General features: G+C 42.1%; 1 protein-coding gene across 4 annotated transcripts in view; it reads right to left on the bottom strand.

Annotated features, from left to right (window-relative positions):
* Positions 1–15,022, bottom strand: part of frmd6 (FERM domain containing 6) — a 133,350-nt gene extending 118,328 nt beyond the window's left edge. For 2 of the 4 annotated variants that reach the window (XM_072568702.1, XM_072568700.1), the window contains exon 1: positions 14,268–15,022. The gene's annotated coding sequence lies outside the window, so the exon portion shown is untranslated. The remainder of the gene's footprint in view (positions 1–14,267) is intronic. The other 2 variants (XM_072568703.1, XM_072568701.1) reach the window with 1 other exon arrangement.
* Positions 15,023–18,347: the final 3,325 nt, after the last annotated feature.

The raw sequence follows: 18,347 nt of genomic DNA, 5'->3' as shown, positions 1-18,347 counted from the left end.
CGGGGTGTCCAGGTGAATGCAGTGTGTTGGAGGTGGGCGAAGGGGTCCTCAGAAGGTGGGCGGGAGTCCTGATTGTGAAAGTAAGCTCGGAGGCGGAGCGACGGAAGAAGTGTTCAATGTCACGGCGTGTATTAAATTCACTGATGCGTGGACGGAGGGGGGTGGAGTGGAGTCCTTTGCTGAGGACTGATCGTTCATCCTCAGTGAGGGGGAGGTCTGGAGGGGTGGTGAAAACTCGGCAGGGCCGGGAGCTGGGATCTGGTGTGGGTGTGGAGCTGGGAGTGGGGTCGGAGCCAGTACCTGGAGTGGGTGTGATGGTGGGTGGAATGGGGGTGGAGGCATGAGCAGGGGTAATGCTCCTCTCGGGGTTCTGGGGGATGGGGATAGTGACAGTGGGGTCTGTGGGGGGGCGTGTCAGCAGAATGCAGGTGAGTGGCGCTGGTGGGGGCGGAAGTGGTGGTGATCATGGCAGTAGGGGTGGCGGAAGTCACTGAGCGTGTGGCATCAGCGATGATGTGAGGGCCGGAAGTGGCTGTGGGAGTGGCCATGATGGGGGCGGAAGTGACATCATCACTCAGCGTGGGGGTGGTAGCTGCGTCAGCTGCATGGCTAATGGCGTTTCAGAGGCCAGGGGAATCTTCTGGAATGTTTGAGGAGCGCTGGTTATGGAGGTGGGTGGATAAAAGTTAGTTGTACTTACAGTTTTTGATGTTTGAGATGATCTATGAGGGGGCCCTATTCTCTCCCTAGTTACCCTTTTGTCTTTAGTGTATTTGTGAAAATCCTTTGGACTCTCCTTAATTCTATTTGCCAAAGCTATCTCATGTCCCCTTTTTGCCCTCCTGATTTCCCTCTTAAGTATACTCCTACTGCCTTTACACTCATCTAAGGATTCACTCGATCTATCCTGACTATACATTACATATGCTTCCTTCTTTTTCTTAACCAAACTCTCAATTTCTTTCCAGCATTCCCTATACCTACCAGCCTTTTCTTTCACCCTAACAGGAATATACTGTCTCTAGACTCTTGCTGTCTCACTTCTGAAGGCTTCCCATTTTCCAGCCGTCCTTTTACCTGTGAACATCTGCCCCCATTCAGCTTTTGAAAGTTCTTACCTAATACCATCACAATTAGCCTTCCTCAAATTTAGAACTTCAACTTTTAGATCTGGTCTATCCTTTTCCATCACTATTTTAAAACTAATAGAATTATGGTCACTGGCCCTAAAGTGCTCCCCACTGACACCTCAATCACTTGTCCTGCCTTATTTCCCAAGAGTAGGTGAAGTCTTGCACCTTCTCTCATCGGTACATCCACATATTTAAATCAGAAATTTTTTTTGTACACATTTAACAAATTCTTCTCTATCGAAACCCTTAATACTATAGCAGTCCCAGTCTAGGTTTGGAAAGTTAATACCCCGTACCCTCAGTACAGCTGTCATGCTATCCCTTATCAAAAATGCCACTCCCCCTCCTCTCTTGCCTCCCTTTCTGTCCTTCCTGTAGCATTTGTATCCTGGAACATTAAGCTACCAGTCTTGTCCATCCCTGAGCCACATTTCTGTAATTGCTGTGATATCCCAGACCCATGTTCCTAACCATGCCCTGAGCTCATCTGCCTTCCCTGTTAGGTCCCTTGCATTGAAGTAAATGCAGTTTAATTTATCAGTCCTACCTTGTTCTCTGCTTTGTCCCTGCCTGCCCTGACTGTTTGATTTGCTCCTTTTATCAACTGTACCAGTCTCAGACTGATTCCCTGGGTCCCAACCCCCTCACCTTAATAGTTTAAAAATCCTCCTGAGCCGCTCTCAAATTTCCCTGCCAATATATTAGTCCCCTTCCAATTCAGGTGCAATCCGTCCTTCTTGTACAGGTCACTTTTACTCTAGAACAGAGATTCCAATGATTCAAAAATGTGAATCCTTCTCCCATATACCAGCTCCTCAGCCACGTGTTCATCTGTTCTATCCTCCTATTCCTACCCTCACTAGCTCACAGCACCAGGAGCAATCCAGATATTACTACTCTCGAGGATCTCCTTTTTAAAATTTCTGCCGAACTCTATATTTTCCTTTCAGAATCGCATCCTTTTCCCTTCCTTTGTCATTGATTCCAATGTGTACCATGATCTCCTGCTGGTCCCTCTCCCCCGTGAGAACATTCTGCACCTTCTCTGAGACATCCTTGGTCCTGGCACCAGGGAAGTAACACACCATTCTGATTTTTTGCTGATGGCCACAGAAACGTCGGTCTGTGCCTCGGCTGAGAGAGTCCCCTACCACAATAGATCGCTTGGAACCCAATGTAACCCTCATTGCATTAGAGCTAATCTCCATACCAGACACTTGGCTGTTCTTACTATGTTCCCCTGAGAATTCATCACCCCCCCGTATTTCCCAAAACAGCTACTTGTTTGAAAGGTGGATAGCCACAGAAGATTCCTACACTACCTGACTACCTCTCTTACCTTTCCTGGAGTTAACCCATCTATGTGACTTATCTGCAACTTTTCTCCCTTCCTATAACTGCCATCCATCACATCCCCTTGCTCTTGTAAATTTCTCATCGCCTCTAACGGTCTCTCCAACCGATCCATTCAACCCTATAGGATTCACAACCAACTGCATTTATTACAGGTATAATCCTCAGTAACCCGTAAACTCTCCCTAACCTCCCACATCTGACAAGAAAAGCATATCACTCTACATTTTTGCTTCTTCCAATCTGCAGACCCAGAAAATAGCACAGTCTTATTCCTCAATAAAACACTGCTCCAGGCTAACTTAATACTAATGGTTTATATTTTTAAGTTTAATCAAGAGACATATCTCAATAAAACACATAATCAAGAAAGAATCCACTCTACTCATTATTGCAGACTTTCTGTAAGGCCCCACCTAAAAATATTCATCTGTTTCTGTGCTGTGACCTCTTCCAAACAGGTTCCTCTGAGATTAGCTGTAAATTTCACTGTTTGTTAATTTTCCCAGACACGGTCCGATGTCCAGCGATACATGAATTCAAACAGCAAAGGCAGTAACTGCGCAGGTTCATTGTTGTTTCAGTTAGCAGTGTGGGTTTTTTCTCTCTTTCTCCTGCACTGACCTACCATGTGCTGCCTTTGTCTATTCCTCTCCCTTTAAAAGGGCTGTTGTTTTCACTACTTGTTTCTCCAAAGTTCCAAAACAATGCAACAGTTTCCAAAACAGTAATTGCTACTCCCAGAATTCAAGGAAATCACCTCAAATACCTAAAATACCTCAAAAAACGAACAGCCTGTTACAGCCAGAAATTTTTCCTATCCTCCATCTTGGATTAGATCAGAAGCGAAAAATAGAGCGCTGGAAAAGCACAGCTGGTCAGCTAACATCAGAGGAGCAGGAGAGTCGAAGTTTCAAGCATAAACTCTCCATCAGGAATGAGGGGGTGGCCCAAGGGGGCTGAGAGATAAATGGGAAGGGGGGTGGGACTGAGGGGAAGACAGAGCTGGGAATGCGATAGTTAGATGGAGGTAACAGGGTGATGGAGATAGGTCGGAAAAGTGGGTGGAGGGGAATAGGTGGAAAGGAAGGTGGAAAGTAGGACAGTTCAAGAGGGTGGTGCTGAGTTGGGAGGTTGGCTTTGGGATAAGAAAGGGGGCAGCAGAAATGAAGAAACCATGAAATCTACCATTGATCCCACGTGGTTGAAGGGTCCCAAGGCAGAAAATGAGGCGTTTTTCCTCCACTGCCCTGTTGCCGAACATTAACTCCCCCTCCCACCTTGCCAAGGACATGCAAGTCCGGGCCTCCTCCACCGCCAAACTCTAGCCACCCAACGCCTGGAGGAAGAACACCTCATCTTCCGCCTTGTAGATTTCACCAGTTTCTTCATTTCCCCTCTCCCTACTTATCCCAGAGCCAACTCGACACTGCCCTCTTGAACTGTCCAACCTGTCCACCTTCTTTCCCACTTATCACCATCAACCCCCACCTCCATCTACATATCGCATCCCCAGCAACCTTGCCCCCAGTCCCACCACCGCCACCCACTCCCCACTCCCCACTCCCCACCCCCCACCCCCTCCCATTTATCTCTCAGCCCCCTTGGGCCACCACCTCATTCCTGATGAAGGGCTTATGCTCCAAACATCGACTCTTTTCCAGCACCACACGTTTTGGGTCTACTGTATAATAATCCTATCAAAGTGCAGTCAAATAGTTAAGTACTTTTTTTGGGAGAATGGGCTCAAGTAAGGCACGAGCAGTTCACTGGATTCCACAAAAATGACCTTTCTGCCACACTCTGGGTCCACCCAGGATGCTGATTCTCTTGGCAAATTGTTAATTCTGAGTCCAGATTCTGGCTGGATCACCTGATGTTCATAGAATCACTCCAGTGTGGAAGCAGGCTATTCAACCCATTGAGTCCACATTGACCCTCCAAAGTGCATCCCACCTCAGCTTACCCCTGTTACCCTGTTAATCTACTCAGCCTGCATACTTCTGGATACTAGGAGAAAGTGAGCACTGCAGATGCTGCAGATCAGAGTCAAGAGTGTGCTGCTGGAAAAGAAGGGCAGATCAGGCAGCATCCAAGAAGCAGGAGAATCAACATTTCAGACAAGAGCCCTTCATCAGGAAAAGGGTGCATTTTAATCCATCATTCCCTGATGAAAGGTTCTTGCCTGAAACGTTGATTCTCTTGCTCCTTGGATGCTGCCTGACCTGCTGTGCTTTACCAGCACCACACACTCGATTCTCACTCCTGGATACTACAGCCAATTTAGCATGGCCAATCCACCTAACCTGCACATCTTTGGACTGTGGCAGGAAACTGGAGCACCTGGAGGAGGTGTGCACAAATTCCACACAGACAGTTGGCCAAGGATGAAATCGAACCGGTCCCTGGCACTGGGAGGCAGCATTGCTAACCTCTGAGCCACTGTGCAGCAGACCTAGGGCAAGAACTTTCCATCTGCAGCCTACTGACCTAAAAAATGGACCAGAAATTCTGTCAGCAGCATTGAAAACTGGGGGGGGAAAAAAAAAATGTTTTTTTATTGAAACATGCCAAAGTAATAGATGTCACAGAATTACCACAGGATTGCAGTTTAATCCAGGACTCATCCATAGAATCTTGCAAGCTTTAAAGTTTGGGTTATCATTAAATTTAGAACTCAACTGAAAACTGTATTCTTATTATTGTACTGACATTAATCAATCCACAATCTGAACTTGCCACTTGGGTCAAAGCCAGAGTGGAATTATGGCAGGGTGCAAGTCAATCCTGCCCAACAAGATATGAACCAACCCTGGTTTAATTTCCAGGGCTCAGCTTAATTCCAACATTCCCAGTGAGTCCACAAGGTTAGGAACATCAATTACTGGGAGCTTGCCATTCAGTGTATGAATTGTTGTGCTGCTGCAAGTTTTACAGGCCTGCAGCAAATTCGAAAGGAGAAGCCTTAAGTTGTTTTGGTAGCTGCTAAATATCTTCGCTGTGTGAGAACGTCAGAGTAAAATCGGAACAAGAGTAGGCCATTCATTCAGTCTCTCAAGCCTGCTCTACCATTCCATAATATCATGCTGATCTGTGGCCTAACTCCATACACCTTTGGTCCACATCCCGTGATTAATAAAACATTTGTCTATTTCAGATTTAAATTTAACAACTGAATTTGAAACGATCACTGTTTGAGGAAGAGAGTTTGAGGCGTTTACTACGCTTTGCAGGTTAAAGTGCTTTCTGACATCTCTCCTTAATGGCCTGGCCCTAATTTTTCGACCATGTCCCTTGGTTCTACAATCTTCAACCAGTGGAAGTAGCTTCTCTCTATCTACCCTGTCTTTTCCTGTTAATATGTTGAAGACCTGAATTAAATCTGTGAACTCTGCAAGATAGCGAGCTATCCTATAATGCGCTCATGAAACCAACATAGGGAACAGTAGTTCGCGAGGGTTGACGCACACCAAAAGGGTCAGCAGTTGTGGCAAGAGAGCATCAGGCCAGTCAAGATTAAAGATGCCCACCACTTGCATCATAACACTAATTGATGTAGTCTTTAATCATATCACCAATGGCAGAGAGAGTAAGAACAGTCCATAATGCTTCCAAAAAGGCTCACTTTAATTAAATTTGAAATACACCAGTCACTCAAGTCATTTCAATCTGACTAACCTGGCATTAATTAGATGAACACAAAAATTTCAGGAATATGCCATTTGGCCTTTGAACCTGTTCTACCTTTTGATAACATCATGGCTGATTGAATTGTGGCTTCAACATCACTTTCCTGTCTACCCCCACAACCGTAGACATCCTTGATCATGAATCTGCCTCCAGTTCCAGACAAGAGGGAAAATATCTTCTCAGCATCCACCCATCAAGTCCACACAAGATCTCACATGCTTCAAAAAGATCACCTTTCATTCTTCTAAACGCCAATGGATACGGGCCCAACCTTTCCTCACACAGCTATCCAGTAATCGGTTTCAGGAATCTTTCCTGAACTGAGTTTAGTTCAATTCGAACTTTGAAGTAAGGAGAAAAACCTGTACACAGTTTTCCTGATGCAGGCTCACTAAGGCCTTCCACAGCTATAGCAACGTTTTCCTACTTTTGTACTCGATTCCCATTTCTATAAATTCAACAATCCATTCCTCTTCCAAATCACTTGCCTTGCCTGCATACTAACCTTGTGTGATTCATGTACAAGGAGACCCAGATCCCATTGTACTGTAAAGTTGTGATCAATCTCCAGTTAAATAGCTTATTTTTTATTCTTCCTCCCAAAGTGGATCTGCTCGATTTTTGTCCACTCACTTAACTCAACCACTTTACAGATCTTTATCTGCTCTTGACAACCTACTTTCCTACCTACCTTGGTGTCATCATAAAATTTAAATACCATATGATTCGTCCCTTCATGCAAGTCATTGATATAACTGGTAAATAGTTGCAGTTCCAGCACTGATCCCAGTGGCACTTCATTGGTTGGTTGGCCAACCTGAACATGATCCATTTATCCGCATTCTTTTGCTTGTTGGCCACCAATCCTCTATCCATGTAAATAGGTTACTTCCGACATCAAGAGCTCTTATTTTGAGTGGTAATCCTTGATGTGGCACCTTTTCAAATACCTTTTCAAAATTCAGATTAAGTGATGGAAATGCACAAGAGTGAGTTATCGGTCCTGATATATCCCAGACACCGAGTGTTCAGCCTTTAGTAAGAACTGAGGACAGCTGCTCCAAAGCCAGCAGCATTCCTCCTTCCATGTGTAGGTCATGGAGTCCCACTTCATTTTAATTCAGGCCTGAAGGGAGGAGCCACTAAAGCTTTACCCAGAGGCCAATGCAAAAATAGAAGAATTTCACTCCTTAGATACCATAAGATTTTGGAGTAGAAGTAGACCATTCAGCCCATCGAGTTTGTTCTGCCATTCAATGAGATCATAGCTAATCTGATAATGCTCAACTCTTGGTTCAATAAGATCTCCATTCATTCTTCATAACTCCAATGAGCACAAGCCAACCTACTCAACTTCTCCTCAAGTCAGGCTCTCCAAATCAACTTAGTGAAACTTCTCTGAACTGTCTCCAATATCTTTGTTCAGGTAAATGAGCCAAAACTGTTAGAACATAGAACAGAACAATACAGCACAGTACAGGCCCTTTGGCCCTCGATGTTGCGTCGAACCAAGCCCACCTAACCTACACTAGCCCACTATCCTCCATATGCCTATCCAATGCCCGTTTAAATGCCCATAAAGAGGGAGAGTCCACCACTGCTACTGGCAGGGCATTCCATGAACTCACAACTCGCTGAGTAAAGAATCTACCCCTAACATCTGTCTTATACCTACCACCCCTTAATTTAAAGCTATGTTCACCATATTCCAGGCGTGACCTGGCTGGTGCATTGTATAGTTTTAAACAAGACCTCATTTATTATTATATTCCATTCCCTTTGACATAAAGGTCAACATCCACTTGCCTTCCCTGGTGAACTTAGATGCTGCAAGGGCATACAAATCCCGCGGTGTTACTGCTTTCTGCAGTCTTTTCCCATTTGATTAGTATTCAGTTCTTCCGTTCATCCTGCCGAAGTGTACAGTGTCACATTTTGCCGCATTGTATTCTATCTGCAAAGTTTTTGCACACTCCGTAACCTAACTAAATCCCTCTGCAGACACTTTGTAGCATCCTCATGACTTGCCTTCCCACCTATTTCCTGTCATCTGTAAACCCCTGATAATGCATTCAATTCCTTCATCCAAATCATTGGCATACATTATAAATAATGGTGAAAACAGCACTGGTCTTTGTGGCACTCCACAAGGTGCAGGTTGCCAACCTTAAAGTACAAGTCAGAGTTGGAAAAAAAAACAGATCAGCAAGACCAGGTAGGGCACGGTGCAAAGTGGGATACAAGAAGCATCATTTTGAATAATGTGAAGTTTATGGAGGATGTGGAAGGACAAACTGGCTAGGAAAACATTGAAGTAATCCAGAGGTGGCGAAGGCAGCAGTGAGTGTATGAGTAGCAGATGCATTGAAGCACAGGTACCAAAATGAGCAGGTAGGGCAATCTTAGAGGCACAAGATGGACAATCTTTGTGATGTAAAGCACTTGGGGTCAGAAGCTCAGTTCAGTTAGAACACCAAAAGTGCAGTGAGACAGTTTCACTCTTACCCAAGACAAGCACCTTTCTAGTAATCTACTTGCTGATACACATGTTTCACTGTCTTTTGTGGTAACCGAAAAAAATGATTTCTGGTTTTGTAAGGCCAAGTTGTGTAATATTAAGCAATCCATCACAATCTTTGAGGACTTCAATAGACTGTATTGGAGATATCATCAAATCAATCTATAGATCTCAATGAAAAATCCAAAGTACATGGATTCAAATCATATCATACTAGTTTGAAATGTATAAAATGTATTAAAACTGAATTTTAAAAGGAGTTTAGCCTAAAAGTTAAAAGCTATTTTGAATAAATATGATACAAAAGCTGTCAGACAGACAAAATATATTGGTTCCCTTAGTGCTTTCTAGGTAATAAACCTGTCTGCCTTAGCTATCCTAGACTTGGTGATTTAAATTTCACATTCATAATATTCACTTTTTACTACCTTTTCAAATGGCCTAGCACCTACTGCTTTTAACAATTTAAATAGCACCTGATAGATTGAGTGTTTGAGTATGTAAGTCTAAACAAGCAGTTGACTGAATGGACATTTTGAATCTGAAATAATTTATCACTTCAACATTAAGCTACTGTTGGATGTTGTCAAGTTAGTATTCTCATACATATAAAGGAACAAGCACTATATTTACTATGATTGTCAAAACTTGGTCCTTATCTTCCTCAACCAAATGTTGATAGTCTTTGAGAAAGTTGTGAATTGACTTGATTATATGCTTTCATTTTGTAATTTGGCTATTAAAATCAATGTTAACAAAAAGATCCATTAAGTAGCAGATTTACCAGAACAGCAAGATCCTGATGAGATTAGTTCAGTCTCAACAAAGAACCATAGATTTTAGCAAGAGATTACTCTCATTAGGATATGCTTGCTCTCATTCATTTCTAACAAACTGCTGCACTAAGTTAATAAATTGTACACTTTATGCATGTGAGTTAGTATGAAAGAACTCAAGAAAAACAAATACTGTTCTTCCTACCCTTCTTATAGCTGCTTCCCTGATTCTCCAGGTTTTAGTTAATCTGTTTGTTGTTCTTTTCACTTGCACCACTTGGTCACACTCTCCATACATGTTGACTGTATTGCCATTGAAGATTTGTCATTGTCTTTATTCACTCAGTTCCTTCTTTCATGAATATGTCTATTCTGGTCTCTTATTTGCTTTCTATATGTGCATACACACTTTCTTCTACTAATCTACTCAGTTTCTATTTTTTGTTGTGTTCTAAACACTCATTAATATCAATACAAACGGCTTGCATAGCACCACTAATTGAATAAAACATCCCAAAGCATTAAAAATAACCAAACATAAAATAGTGAAAGCAGAAGGATTAGCAGAGAAATTCAAGTCCGTGTACTACCTGTATACAAAGCATATACTATGTGACTGTAGTACTTGAGACTACAGAGACTCAGTCTGCTAACAACTGGCTTTGCAAAAACTATCAAAACCATAAAAGATGATCCTAGTATGCAAATCCATAAATTTTAAGCAAATCTTTTGCACCCACTAGTAATGTTGACCTTTTAAACAAGATGGGGCCCTGCTTATAACATCCTCACCTTCTCAGGGACTTACTTTGCCTATCACACGCCCCACCTTTATCTGCAACTCCCCCTACCCGCACTCCCATTCCTGGAGAAAGGTTATACCCAAAATGTTGGACTTCTCCACCTTTCAATTGTGCCTGGCTTGCTGTGCTCTTCTAGCCTCCTGCTGACCTCTGGATTCCAGCATCTGCAGTTTTTCTTTTGCTAAAGCATCAAAAAGCCAATTCTTATGGGATTTTGTGTTCCCATAGTTTAAAAAAAAGTGAACAATAGAAAAGCCAGAAGTAGTCTTTCATAGAGTCATGACTGCACTGAGGAATGTCATTCATCCTATCGAGTTCATGTGAACTCACTGCCAAAACCTGAAACCAGAGTCCCTTCATCCTTGTACCATTAGGTGCTAAGATAGTTTTTCTTTGTCTACCTTGTCTAGCTTGTCATAATCTTGATTTAACACTACAGAATCTCAACTACAAGATCACCTTTATTCCAAGGAGAATAACCCCAACTTCTTAAATATAATCCCTCTTTCCTAGAATTGACTACTGACAACTTCACCTTGAAAGACACACATTTGAAAAATGGATATGCAATGCTGGGACCACAACAATACCTCTACATAAACAAATGTGCCCAAGTAATATTTATTTTGAATTATCACTCCTTTGGTCACTGTCATACAGTGGCTCCCTCTTCAGAAATAACTCAATCTGAAATTTATTTGGTCCTAGATTTCAGATCTACCCATGGTTCTTCCCAATCTCTATAATTACTTCCAGAAACACAACTCGTCAAGAAATCTTCACTCCTCCAATTTCTCTCCTCTTGCACATTCCTAATTTTATTCAATTCATCATTGAGTGTCCTCAGTTGTCTAGATCTTAATTTGTGGAATTCCCTCTTGGCACTTCTTAGTCGATCTTTCATCCTGGCAGATTCTCTCTAGAACATAGGGGGAAGTGAGGACTGCAGATGCTGGACATCAGAGTCAAAAAGTGTGGTGCTGGAAAAGCACAGCAGGTCAGGCAGCATCAAGAATGATAAAGGGCTTATTCCTGAAATGTCGACTCTCCTGCTCCTCGGATGCTGCCTGACCTGCTGTGCTTTTCCAGCACCACACTTTGCAACTCTCCTTAAAACATATCTCATTACTGAAGCTTTTGGTCATGTCTTGAAATCATGTGATATTAATGTTAAATTTTAATTCGAATGCACTCTCATCAAGCATCTTACGATAATTTACTACATAAGAGGTGCTCTATAATTACAAAGTTAAAAATCACACAACACCAGGTTATAGTCCAACAGGTTTAATTGGAAGCACACTAGCTTTCGGAGCGTCGCTCCTTCATCACCTGTCCAAGTCATGTCTATAATTACAAGTTGTGTAAGGAGCAGGGCATAAGATTTGAACTAATAAAGATGACCTGTGCCCTCTAAACAATTAAACAGGAATTTTCCAAAACTTTATAAACAGTTCCCTGACACATTTCCATAATTTTCCAGTAAATAATGTATATAATTACGTTGTACTACCTGTATGAGAGAGTAATGCATTCATTTGGTCCAAACAATATCTATTGTTGATTGATTAGAAATCAAGTGGATTCCAATGTTAAGAACTTCAGCTAACATTAAAACAATATATCTAGTTCAGAATCTGATTATACAGGAAATATTCACACATCAATCTAGAAATGCATTAAAATAATTCTAAAGAACTGTCAAGTGATTATTATTTGGTAAAGGAATCAGCAGCATATAAGCATGAAAGCTGGTGCAGTCGACTCAGAACACAATGGCTTTTAACAATTCTAAAATCAATAATAAAAAAAAATCAAGGTCCCTAGTAACTGTTTACTTTGAAACATTCAACACACTGCTTCTAAATTTCTTACAATTCCCCATCTCCCCCAGTGACGTGTCACTTCACTGTGAAGAGAAATTCTACAGACATAAATACCGCTTTCACTTAGAGTTTTTTAGAAAATATTTAAAAAGATTTGAAAACAATTAAACATGATAGAACTAAAAGCAACTGCAGTGCTCCAGGCATTCATGGTTTGTTCTACAAAAGTCATGTTACAACTAGCCAAGCAAGCTAAAAGTGTTCAACTATATCTACATTAACGTATTTCACATGAGAATCACTAGCACTAAAATAATAGCTGCACATAATATCAGAGTTGTGGCTTCTAGATACATGATCATGAAAGAAAGAACATCCTAATCATCCTAATAGTGTTTAAAAACATGAACAAAAGCAAACTAAGTTATCAACACAATCCTGATGTATATGACCATAGCAAGGCAATACCACATGTGAAGCAGCCATCAGTTGAGGCCCCTATTTTCAATCCACTCACATTCTTGATCAATGTGTTTTTAATTCATTGAACTTTATCTTTACCATATACTAAAAAATACCAGCAATAAGACTTTGTTACACTGTGTCCATCAGTAACTGACAGTCTCCATTCTTTAAAATAATGTATCTCAAAAGATAGTCAGTACAACTTCTTCAGATCTGTGACACATGATCAAAATAAACTCCCATTACAAGAAGCTAAGGCATTTCAATTGAAAAAGAATGTCACTCTCAGGGAAAGCTTAACCTTCCTCTTTAGTCTATATGTGGCACTAACATACTATTTTCTAAAAACAGCAGTACCACCCTAGAGGCACTATAGGTAGAATTAAAGTCAGCTTTAATTGACTGTTACAATGCAGCAGATAGAGAGAAAAGAAATTTCCTGTACCCTTCTGTACACATCCATGAACACTGGGGGGAAAAAAAGGTTGGCTTCCTGTAGTGTCTAAATGGGCAAGTCAAAAGCTCTGCAGCAAGCAAAGGCCTCTGAGCTTTTCTCTTGTTGCAGGAATCAAGTCATTAAAAAGTCACATTAAATTAATTAGTGATTACAACATACCTACACATGCACCAGCCTTATCAAAGGTTCAGTGGGACCGTCTATTCAAAACTGTGCATGGTTCTATTGGATACTTGAAGATTTGACAATGAATCTTATAGGATTTTACTTCTCACGGGCTCCAATAGAATCAAGCATAGCAATTTAAACACTGAATTTCAATACAATTATAGGTAGGTTGGATGGTTGTAGTCTGACATTCAGCTTCGTTACATTTTCTCTCCTTCCCAAATCCCAGAGGGAAAAAACCTGGTTCCTCGTTCTAATAACTGGCTGAAACGAACAGATGAATACTTTAAACAGTTGTTATTTAAAAGCCCTGCAATGAACACACGATATTTAAAATACAAAAGGTTTACAGACAGCTTGCAGCCCAGAAAATGTCCCAAGCAGCAATTGCTGTTTTCATCTGTAGAAGGGGAAAAAAATTAATTCCCAGAAATCTCAGAAAGGAAATGACTAGCATTCTTTAAAAATTAAGCCACATGTAGTCCCTTAGCAGAAGTGACTAATCGCATAAATTGTATCCTGCGGCATTGAAGGAAGCTAGCCTAACAGATTCTTAAATGTCGTTTGAAGATAGATCGGAATCAAAGTGCAAAGTAATGTTATAGAAAATAAAGATCATAGTAAATGTATTTGGTGACTGTGAATCTAAAAATACTCTCGGATGATACAACTGTACCCTCTAGGGGCTGGTTGGAATTGACGAGGTACAGCAGAACCCACAAGAAGGACAAGGTTTCCTATCAGGAGCCAAAGGGAACATTTGTCCCTCAGATTCTTTAAGCTTGTACGGTTTGTGAAATAATATATAGAACTCCTCCTCAATCAAGAGTAACATACATTCAATAAATATTCCGATAATGAATGCACTAACAGTAAAGTTTCGCAGGCAACATTAATACTTTTAAAAGAGCAGCATCTCCACTAAATAACTTTCTCTCTTCTCCCCCCGCCCCGCCTGATTACAACTGTACAAGCAATATCCCAAAGATTTTTTTTAACCATCCTGTAACATTAAAGTAGCTCCATGAAGCCCACAGTAAAACAGAAAGCGAAGAGTCAAAGTAAAACAAGCACTCACTCCCCCTCAGTAAAAGTACTCGCCGCTGGATGCCAGGAAAAGAACTGATTATCGGAGCTCACGTCCTCAGCTCTTTCGGTATTCGGTCACTGAATTCAGTAAAGGAACAGTTACAGGAGCTGCTGCAAACTTCACAGCCACATCTTTGATAGTCCAGTAGGAACAGAACACATGCGGTCTACGGGTGTGTTTAGACATATGTTGGACAGAACCGGGGGGAAGCTGCTGCTCACGTGTGTTTTTAAACACTTTTAGGAAAGACACTAAGACTAGTCAGATCGTGTGGTTTCTCCTCCTTTCCCCTGCTCGGAGTCCCGCATACATTTGTGCCGGGTGAACTCATTGGTGCATTTTCCAAGCTCCTGCTGATGTGTTCCCCTCTGTTGGTTGTACTGTTGGTATGTTCCACTCCCTAACATGCCATCTCCTGTCTGGCTTCGTGTGCCAGAGCTTTCATGTGTACAGTACATGAGAAAGGATTTCATTCCGGGCCGGCCATCTCTGCACCTTTACTGTCAGCCTTCTGAAACCAATCTCACACTAACATACTCTCACAGACCAGCTCGGAATATTTTCCACAATCAACTCGGGTGGGGTCAGGGTTCCTGATTTATTGCCTTTTGTTCTTGGTTGTACCGAATTAGAAACATTCCTTTTTTTTTAGAAAAATGATTTGGCTTAAATAAGTTCTTTTTCCACCCGAGCTTTAGAAATCAGATGAAGGCTATTTCCGTCGAATCATTATGCTGAACTTTAATAGCTCCATCTGCTAACATGTTCCAAAGACAGACTTGTATATGTTACACCCTAAGGCTGTAATATCAACACTCCTCAAAAGGATGATCACACGATCTGAAAGGCGGGCTGGAGCTGCCACTGAGCACTATTTATGGGGGGAGGGGGGAGGTGTATAAATCATTTTCCTATCTTTGTGGCGAACGCCAAGGTTAGAATTTGGCAACAAAAGTGGGGAAACCTACTTTACTACTTTTCTAATGTGGCAATAAATTATGACCCGCTCTGTCTCCCGCCCAGGTATATTTCATTAAGTAGCCTTGGTTTGCTTTTAGATTTTTTTTGTCGATTTACTGCACAGTTTCACTGGCAGAGCAGCAGCTTCTGTGTTCATATAAACACGTACAAAGAACTTAGAATTAGCTTGCCTTCACAGTGTAATGAACGGAGAGCGGAATCCAGTGTGTTTTACAACAATTACGTGACCTTTAACTTGGACTTTCCTCCCCAAAAGTTGTTTTTGCAACACCTATTTCTTTGCATATGCCTGCTTGCTCCTCGTCGTTTCTAGATAATGAAATATTCCCCTGCAGATGTCTAACTAATCTTCAATCATCAGTCAGTAAAGGATCTAGATCTGTAGTTCGATTCAAAACCACACCCCCACCCCTCCCATCCTCCTTTCTTGAATTTCATACACGCTTCAGGGACATTTTCAATAAGCGGTTTAAAAAGCAATAAGACCCTGAGGAGGGGATCACACATATTGCACCTCTGGAAGTTGACAGCATCGTTTAAAAGTGGAAGGTCCTGTTTAAAGGAGTCACTTCAATGATGCCGTGAAAAGGATGATGCAACTTCAATTTGCAAATAGAGTTGTGGAGGTACGAGTGGAAGCTAAAACAACAAAAGGTGTGTCTTTATTATTTCAGGCACAAACGAGATGGCCAGGCTATTGGCAAGAAGTGGGTGACAATGGGATTAGAAGATCCGCAAAGTTAAAGAGAGCCAGCATTACCCTAAATCAAATAGACAGGCAAAGTGTGCAGGCCACAAAATGCTTCCTTGTTACCATATCACATCAGGATGGAGAAAGTGAGGACTGCAGATGCTGGAGATCAGAGCTGAAAATGTGTTGCTGGAAAAGCGCAGCAGGTCAGGCGACATCCAAGGAACAGGAGAATTGACGTTTCAGGCATGAGCCCTTCTTCAGGAATGAGGAAAGTGTGCCAAGCAGGTGAAGATAATCTGCTTTTATCTTAACCTGCTTGGCACACTTTCCTCATTCCTGAAGAAGGGCTCACGCCTGAAACATCGATTCTCCTGCTCCTCGGATGCTGCCTGACCTGCTGCGCTTTTCCAGCAACACATTTTCAGCACATCATGATGGAGGCTTCTAACTGATTCCTCACCAAATAGCCCCAGGTTTCATGCACACTCATACTGCTCCAGAACATAATTTAACTCTGCAACTTTAATCTGAAGCTCTCATCTAAGACAGAACCTGTGTGGAAGTGGATCTAAAAATGGGAAGGTACCATGCCCAGGAGGGAGGCAGGTTTACTCAGACAATTGCATACTTGTCAGTTCAATGCATTCTTATGCATGGATAAGATGCCAAATTTTACAGGCAGAAATTTCTGTAGCCCCCTACCCACCAGTGCTAGGACCTTCTGGACTACAGTAGGCAGGTGCCACATTGAAATGACACCTCGACAGCAATTCATTCACTGCAACACAGGACTAGTAATCGGCCTCAGCTCATCACTTCACCAAGCCCTAGAGAACTCAGTGACTCAGCAAAAACCACTACCATGCTTTCACCATGTCCCTTGTGGTACTGCAATGCTGACCAGGAAAGAAGGACAAAAACTTTATTCTGTGAATGACAACAGAAGCCCATCCTGACTCATGAAGATAAATGGACAGAGTTGCAGATGTCAGTGCCTGTCTGGAACTCAAGAGAACTTAGCTCCAGGACAATAAATGGATCAATGACCTGCTGCACCCTGCCAGGTTAGGTACCATTGTATAGTCAATGCTTCATATCATATGGGTTAGATTGTAAAGGTATCAACATAGGAATGTCATAGATAATATTGGATGCCAGGCATCTCCATCACACTCCCTGTGTAACCAGTGTCTGTCAATTCATTGCAGCTACCAATGTAGCACTTCTTGCAACGCAGTAATACTGATTCTGCCAGGGTTCACACCTAAAACATAAAAGGAGCTACAACACTCAGCAGCTCACACATCATCAGCTTACACCACAACTGGGAGACTGGGCACATCTGATAGCTTTTCACCAGTGTACATGGGAAAAGGATACAATAAAACATGCCTTCAGGATGAACAGGCACACACATCACATGATGCTTTGTTGATTTGCATCTACTCAAACAGAGGATGGAAACACTCCAACTGGTTTGGCTGGAGAGGTTGCGTCAGTACCTGTGCAGGAGGTCACCAGCAGGCTGGATCCCTGAAGATCCCGGATTACCAGACGATGCCTGTCAAAGATCTCTGAAATAAAGTAGTAAAGCAGTCAGCAGGCTTCTTCAAGCTCAGATGCTGCTGCCAAGGTGACACCAAGACACCAAAGGTAGGAGAAAAAAGAATAAAGAACATTAAAGACACTTTGGGTGTCAACCTTCTGGACAACATTTCATTTGAAATAAATACAGCACCTTGTACAAAAGTGCTGTGCCTCTTTCAATCTGTTAAGGCATCGGACTGTTATATTTTCCTTGTAAACCATTTTGAGGGTGCTGATCACCATATACTCACATGCACATCATGTGCAGCAGTGTGATGAGCACTGAGGCTTTCATTCACTGTTATCCTCTTGGAGGAACATAACCTCAGGTAGCGAGACTTTAAGCTAGACGGCAGGGTTTCGAGAATCAGTCAGCATAGTTTAGCACTTCATTTCTTAGCATGAATGAATACCCCTTACAAGTGAAAATCTCAGACAGAGAAGATCAGTTTCCTTGCAATCCTGCATAATGCTGTACTGACCCTCTGGCCACAAAACTGAACAGGAGTTATTGGTGTAAAGGGAAGAAATTATTTTTCAATTCATGCTAAACTAAGTAAGTGCAAAGCTATTCACCCTCAAATCCAGGCACAGTCCGTCTATTCCATTGGCATTCTCAGCATCGTCATCTTTAGTTTTCACTCCTTCAGCATCTCAGTCAGATCTCCATGTCTGAGGGGACAGGTGACTGATTCATCTCTCTCTCTCTCTCTTCTAAGTTCTCAGATCATCATTGAGCTGAATTATTTTGTGCACTCTGTACAATCACTAACCCTGTCCAGAAAGTACTGGAGTTCTCTGCCTGA

The sequence above is a fragment of the Chiloscyllium punctatum genome, chromosome 4 (genome assembly GCF_047496795.1).
Source record: "Chiloscyllium punctatum isolate Juve2018m chromosome 4, sChiPun1.3, whole genome shotgun sequence".
Taxonomy (NCBI): domain Eukaryota; kingdom Metazoa; phylum Chordata; class Chondrichthyes; order Orectolobiformes; family Hemiscylliidae; genus Chiloscyllium; species Chiloscyllium punctatum.
This window is presented reverse-complemented; position numbering and strand designations above follow the sequence as displayed.